Source organism: Eubalaena glacialis, chromosome 18 (genome assembly GCF_028564815.1).
Source record: "Eubalaena glacialis isolate mEubGla1 chromosome 18, mEubGla1.1.hap2.+ XY, whole genome shotgun sequence".
In the NCBI taxonomy this organism is placed as follows: Eukaryota; Metazoa; Chordata; class Mammalia; order Artiodactyla; family Balaenidae; genus Eubalaena; species Eubalaena glacialis.
In genome coordinates this window covers 63,177,621-63,185,022 of record NC_083733.1, presented here as the reverse complement: position 1 = coordinate 63,185,022, position 7,402 = coordinate 63,177,621, and positions in this window count along the sequence as shown.

Here is a 7,402-nt window from a genome sequence, read left to right as displayed (position 1 = left end):
GCTGCTGTTAATGTGGATAACTTAGAAGAAGGTTGGGAAAAGAGCAGGTTCCAGATCAAATGGGATGCCATTTGTCTGAAACTCAGAAGCAAGCACACCTAAATGCACTGCCGAGGCGTGCATACACGTGCATACACACATACACATGTTCACAACGTGGGTTCCTCTGGTGCTGATGGCAGGAGAGGAGCAGGTGGGGAAACCCGTTATAGTTGGGTCATATCTTCCAGTACACATAAATATCCAGTCACCTGTCACCATCCCCAAGGCGTGTCATCAGCAGCATTCCTCTCCCTGTTACCTGGGGCTGGCCGGAGGGTTCTAGCTGTGCTTCAACAGTGGGCAACAGGTAAAGCTGGGCTGCAGCTTCGTATCGGGTGATTTCCAGATACTGGCCTGACGTTCTCCCTCTGACCCTGGCCCCTGTAGGCGCTAGTGATGCTGAGCACTCAGGTCTTGCTCCTGGTGCAGGGCATTGGAAGTCTGCCCTCCACCCTCCCTCAACCCGTGCCACACTAAGCCGTGTTTTGGCTAAGGAGGGCCCAAGGACACTGGACATGTATGGACCAGTTTCCCAAAGTCATGATCATGAGTCATTTCCTCAGGCCATCTTGGGCTTCTAAGAACCACTGTCCCATCCAAGAAGAAGCCATGGAAGAGGGAGGGGAACGAGCTAGAAGAGGGAGACCCCGGCAACCCCAGTTGCTTCTCTCCGAAGGCTCCAGCCCCTGCGACAGTGGCCCTTTGTGCCATCTGTGAGCCGTGACTTCATCCGGGACCCGTATCTGACTCCCTCACCTGAGGTGAGGAGAGATGGGGAGGCCTTGAGTTCTCTTAGAAAGTAGGAAGTAGTGTTTTACCTACATGTATTCATTCAGCATCCATCTTTGGAGCACCTGCTACCTACCAGATCCTGATCTAGCATTGGGGTTTCAGAAATGGAACGATAATTCTCTGCGCATGAGGTCACTGGCAGGGGCCACACAATCTCGATAAGAAAAAAAAAAATTCCTTGAGCTTGCATTTCCAATGCATATACCTATTTGCATATTAAACATTAGTGGAGCTTAATTGCTTTCTTATAGTTGTATTTTTTTTAATAAAAACAAATTGAAGTTCTAATATTTTCCTCCCACACCCCAAGGGATCTCGGGCACCCCACTTTGAAGAACACAAGCGATTATAATAAATCGACACAACATCCATGCCAGAGTGGGGGCTCCAGTGCTTGGGCACCATGGGGGGAATGGCTCCAGCGGCTTCCTGGGGGAGCCAGAGGCGTTCCCAAGATTGCAACAGGGTCAGCAGCTGACTGGGTACCACCCCGCGGATGCTGGCTTCATTGTAATTGCAGTTTCCCTTTCTAGGAAGAAAACAGATGCATTTCCTTGTCAGTCCAGACAAATGGCCTCTCCTTAAGTTCCTCTTCATTAATTAACATGAAGACAAGCGTGGTGACTAAATTCGGAGTCAGAGGCTTTTAAAGGTGAATCTCTCCCTCAGTAAGCTGTTACGGCATTTCTTCTCCCTGTGTAGGGGTAAGAGTGGCAACTGTGGGTTTATGGTTACGGCTCGCTTTTCATCTCCAAGACACCCTCAAACAACTGCCTCCGTTATGGCCCGGCCCTTTCCCCAGGATGATGCCCCGGCCTCATCTGGCACAGCTGGGCATCAAAGAGTCAGATGTTTGAAACAGCCAGAGATTTCCAGAGGTCGAGCAGCCTTGATCTCCAAAGGGAAGTTGAAACAAATGAGTCTCAAGCAGTGGTGTGCTGGTAGCAGTCGGCCCTCCAGAGTCAGGGAAAGCCCTGACTGATAGCATATGCCCATTCCCATGGTGTAAATTCTCCCACTATGGCTGATTTCAAGCCACCAAGGTGAAGTCACCAAACACAAATTTGGGAAATTGACACACACTGTGTAGATGCAACTAATTCACCTCGAGAGTATATATGTAATAGTAAAACGTAATCAGATAATTACGGGATGAATTTTGAGTATTATCTTTGTTTTTCATAAAATTAATTGTAAATATTTTAATTTTTTAATAATGGCTCGCAAAGCAAAACCAAAAAAGAGATCTGAAAATTAAATGGTCGGCTCTCGTGAATAGGTGTGAGCCAGCTCCAGCACATCACTGCTCCCAAGGTTTTCAGTCAACCTCAAAATTGCCTTGGTGCTTTAAAAGTCTGCCCTCAGACCAGCAGCTCTCTGCAGAACTTCCCAGGAACAAAATCCCTCACCCTCAGAAGTCAGGTCTGCTTGTAGACACCAGCCAACCCCCAGCCAGACCTAACTGTCCTGAGCCACCCCTGGGCCTGTCCCACAGCCCTCACACACCTTGGCACTGGTCACTTCACACTCCAGAGACCCATCTGGGCACTGCCCACACCTCACCTCCAGACACCATCCTGGTTCAAACCCATGACCTGCTGAGATTTCCCCGAGGCAGAGCCCAGGTGTGCTGCCCTGCTAGGCTCAGGCCTAGCCTGGGGCCATGGGGCCACATCAGATCCCAGCCCTGGGGTTCTAAGAACATAGACCCCCAAATCCACTGAACTGAAAGTGACACTTTCTGACAAAGATACTCAGTATCACTCAGATGCAGTGTGGGCTCTGTGAATGTTGATTCAAACCAACTGTTAAAAGAAAAAAAAGTTTTGATGGGACTTCCCTGGTGGTCCAGTGGTTGAGACTACGCGCTCCCAGTGCAGGGGACACAGGGTCGATCCCTGGTCGGGGAACTAAGATCCTGCATGCTGCATGGCGTGGCCCAAAGGAAAAAAAAAACACATTTTGAGATAATCAGGGAAGTGTAAGCATTGATTTAATATCATTTTTAAATGTGATAATGGTATTGGAGTTTTATTTTTGAAAAAGCAAATAAGTTCTTATCTTTTTTTTTTTTTTTTTTTTTTTAAAGCTGGTGGAAGGTAAGCTTGCCAGCCATGAGCCATCTTTTTTTTTTTTTTTTTTTTTTTTTTTTATTTATTTATTTTTGGCTGTGTTGGGTCTTCGTTTCTGTGCGAGGGCTTTCTCTAGTTGCGGCAAGCGGGGGCCACTCTTCATCGCGGTGCGCGGGCCTCTCACTGTCGCGGCCTCTCTTGTTGCGGAGCACAGGCTCCAGACGCGCAGGCTCAGTAGTTGTGGCTCACAGGCCTAGTTGCTCCACGGCATGTGGGATCTTCCCAGACCAGGGCTCGAACCCGTGTCCCCTGCATTAGCAGGCAGATTCTCAACCACTGCGCCACCAGGGAAGCCCAGTTCTTAATCTTTTTAAATTAATTTTTATTGGAGTATAGTTGATTTACAATGTTGTGTTATTTTCTGCTATACAGCAAAGTGAATCAGTTATACATATACATAAATCCACTCTTTTTTAGATTCTATTCACATATATGTCATTACAGAGTACTGAGTAGAGTTCCCTGTGCCGTACAGTAGGTCCTTATTAGTTATCTATTTTATATATAACAGTGTATATATGTCAGTCCCAAGCTCGCAATTTATCCCTCCCACCAAGTTCTGTTCTTTTAGCGCAGAGGTTGGCAAACTGTGACCCCACTTTCCGTTTTTGTAAGTAAAGTTTTATTGGAACACAGCCACACCCATCCATTTACATGCTGACTGCTGGGAGGACAGAGTTGAGTAGGCGAGGTGGAGACCACGTGGCCCCAAAAGCCTCAAATGTTTATAGAAAAAGTTTGCCAACTTCTGTCTTACAGAAACATCCTCAAGTATTCACCTACAAAAATGATAATATGTCTGGGGTTTGCTGTAAAATAATCAGTGGGGGAGGGAGAAAGCGTAAATGAAACAAGATAGGCTATGAGGCGATGAATGCACCTGGCTTCATCATCCTAGTCTGTTTTTATATATGTTTGAAATTTTCCGTATTAAAAAGCTTTCGAGAAGGGGGCATCTGCGCTCCACAGCCTCCCAACTGCTCTGACCCCACACCAGGACCCTGGCATCTCTGGTCTAACAAGGGAATCGGGACAGAGCCAGCACCACTCAGCCCGGTTTCGCACACACCCAATGATGACTTCTGTCCCGGGCTAGCCAGAAAGGCCATGGGCGCTGAGAGAGCCCACCAGAGCCAGCCATGCAGTGAGTGCCCCCATCAGAGCCCTGGGATTCTGGAAACTGGGGAAGGAGGGGCAAGGGGGCTCTGAGGGAAGGGAGCCCCTGTCTAGGGGTCAGGCCAGAGATCAGGGCCTCAAGTAGGTCTGTCCTCTGCCCTCTGCACCCCTCCCCATCCAGTTCTGGACCCCCGACTTCTGCCTGGGGCCCTTGGCATGCCCTGGGTAGGCCCTGCCCTCCTCTGAGACTTGGTGAAAGTTTTAATACCACTCAGGGTCTTTGGACTGACTCAGAGGAAAGAATATATATAAGGCACTAGCCCTGTCCGTTGCCCATCTCTGTGGCCACCATCACTAGTAGCTGCCTTGAGGGGCCACAGAGGCCCCCCCGGGGCGGTGGGGCGGGGGGGAGCGGGGCCAGGTCTCTGGCTGCTTCGGATGTGACCTAGCCCCATTAGAACTGTCATTGTGGTTCTAGAAGCCAGGCAAATAAGGTAGGGTTTTCTCCCTAGAGACAATTTTTACCTGAAAGGGTTGAAAAAGCCCCAGGTCTTTCCCACCATCTGCCCCCACCCTCAGTTCTCGCTGTGTGTCCTATATCTCCTACTCACAAGCTTAGGAAACCTAACCTAACCTAATCCAAACCACTCTTTCTCATGACCCTAATTCATACCCTAGTACCCTAAATTCAACCCTAACACCTGATTTTATCAGGAATGAGTCTGGAAGATCCAGTTATTTCTACCAAAGCAACCCCCAAATTACTCATAATCTCTTGACCCCAAAACAACCTTTGGTGTATGGCCTTCCAGCATTTCTTTTCCTGCCACTGTACCATGGACCATATCTGGCCGCTCTTGGGCGTTCCACCCAACATCAACCAAACCCTAGCCCAGTGCTTCTCAGCCGGGGCGAGTCTGCCTCCCCTTCCCCTGGGAATGGTTGGCGATGTCTAGAGACATTTGTAGCTGTTAAGCCTTGAGGGGCAAGTGCTACTGGCATCTAGTGGGTAGAGGCCAGTGATGCTACTCAACATCCTACAATGCACAGGACCTTCCTCACAAAAATGGTCCCAACTGCATAGCACCGAGACGGGGAGCCCCTGCCCGGGCTCCATCCCCAGTCCACGAGCCTGAGCTAACCAAGTGTTAACCATCCTGGAGCCGGGCCGCTGGGATCAAACACAGGTTCTGCCCCTTCTTAGCCAGTTCCTGATCTGAGCCCCAGTTTTCTCCACTGTAAAATGGGGACAGCTCAACCCACCCTGTGAGAGTTGTCACTGGAGTCAATGAAGTAGAACGTGTAGCGTGTCGGGCACGCAGTACTCAGCAGGACCCACCGTCACTTTTATCAAGGAGACCGAGCAGGCCTTGCCCTCATAGCCTCCGTGAGTCCTGCTCGCCTCCCCACCTGACTCCTTGCATGGGGTCTCTGGGGTAAGGCTGCACGCCTTCCATAGAGTCCAGAGGGTGAACTGGGGGTGTGCCCGGAGCCGGGAGAACTGTGAACAGAGACCTTGTGCAGGAGAGACCAGGGGGTCAACCCAGGGACCCCAGGAGGGCCCCCCCAGATGCTCTGCAGACCAACACTCTTTGCCCAGACGTGCCCTGGGAACCCCTTGGCTCTGCTGCCTCGCTCCCTTTCTGCTTCCATGTTCTTGCTGCTCCCTTTCTCTGTGTGGGACATTGCCATGAGGCCGTAGAGCAGAGGGGCCTCCGGGCAGGGGACGGGGTGGGGGTAGGGACCTGGGATCCGGTGGACTCCCAGCTCTGCTGTGTCCCACTGTGGGACCCGGGGCAAGTGCCTTCCCCGCCGCGGGCCAGGTTCCCCCTCCCTCACAAGGTGTGTAAGGTCCCGACGAGATGGCACGCCAACCCTCCACGTCATTGTGAATGAAGCAGGCGAGGTCTGCGATGGGAAGGCCTGCCAGCTCTGAGGCCTGTGCCAGTCCTGGGGTCCGCCCCTGCCCGGCCCCTGGCCACCTCTGGGCCTCAGATTCCTCCTCTACCCAGGGCAGAGCTCTGCGCACAGGCCACCTCAGAGAGCGGCAAGCCTCTCGCTGCTGGTTTTTGCTGACTCTCGCCCTTGGCTTTCTCTCAGTGTCCAGCTCACTGATTTTGTTTCCTTCTTGGCCACCGCCTTCCCACCTGCATCAGATGTTTTCTGACTCACTGGTATGAACCCCCTCCAACCCCGTACCTCCGTCAAACCACATCCCTCTTTCATTTACTGTTTGGATTTTCCCAACTGGTTGCTGCAGAGGACCTGCCGCCCTCTGGCTTTCCTCCTCACCACTCGCCTGGTGCTCTCTCCTCCAACCCCAAGAAAAATCCCCAAGATTACCTCTCCCCACCCCCTTCAAGGGACCCACGATGTGTCCCCTTGGCTAAAGCCCCGAAGCCATGAGCCACGCAGGGGCTCCTTGGAGCCGGGTCACCCTGTTCTCACTGCCTGCCCCTCGCCCCTCAGGAGAAAAGGGCCCACAGACAGCGGGTGGCGATGGCCAAAGCCAGGGAGAGAGACAGAAGCACGGGACAGTTTCTCCGAGGTGCCCCCCGCCGAAGCCCTAGCCTGAGCCGAGCGTCACAGCGCAGGGGGGACGGGCTCCTTGCGCAGGGCTGGGGTTGAGGGGGCCTTCACTGAATCCCTCTAGCACCCGCGCGGCGGCAGCAGCTGGCATTTCCTAAGAAGCAGCTTCTAGTACTGACCCGGCTGCTGTTCCCAGGGCCCCAACCTGGATTCACTGCCTACTCCCGCCAGCACAGGAGCGGCCCCCCCTTGACAGATGACACCGGAGCCAAAGAGAGGGGAAGGCCTGCTCCAAGTCCCCCGCTGGCAGGTGCCAGACTCAGGACCCAAGCAGGCTGGCCCAGAGCTCGTGCCACCGACCACGAGCTTTTGCCTGCGAATCCCCTGCTGTGCCCGTTTCACTGAGCTCAGAGCGGCCATGTGGCGGGGGGCCAGCGAGGGCCCTCCAGCGCACAGGGACGGCTGACACAGAGAAGGACTCAGAGGCTGTCGCAGCGCACACGCAGCCCCAAGGCCAGAGGCCGCCTCTCCCCCTGCTCTGAGAATGAAAGAGGCAGAGAGGGCAGAGGAGAGGGCAGACACTGGGGCCCTGCGATCAGATCAGGGGGACCAAGAGCTCGGGGCAGGCCAGACTGATTTGCTTCCTCCCGACCCCTTCCCCCTCCGCCGCGCCCCCTCCAGCCTCAACTAGACTCTGAGCATCTGACCCGCCGCCCGGGAAAGGAGTTTCGTTTCCCACAGCTCGATTTCCCAAAAGGGAGGGGAGGGCGGGGCTCGGCTCGATTTAAGGA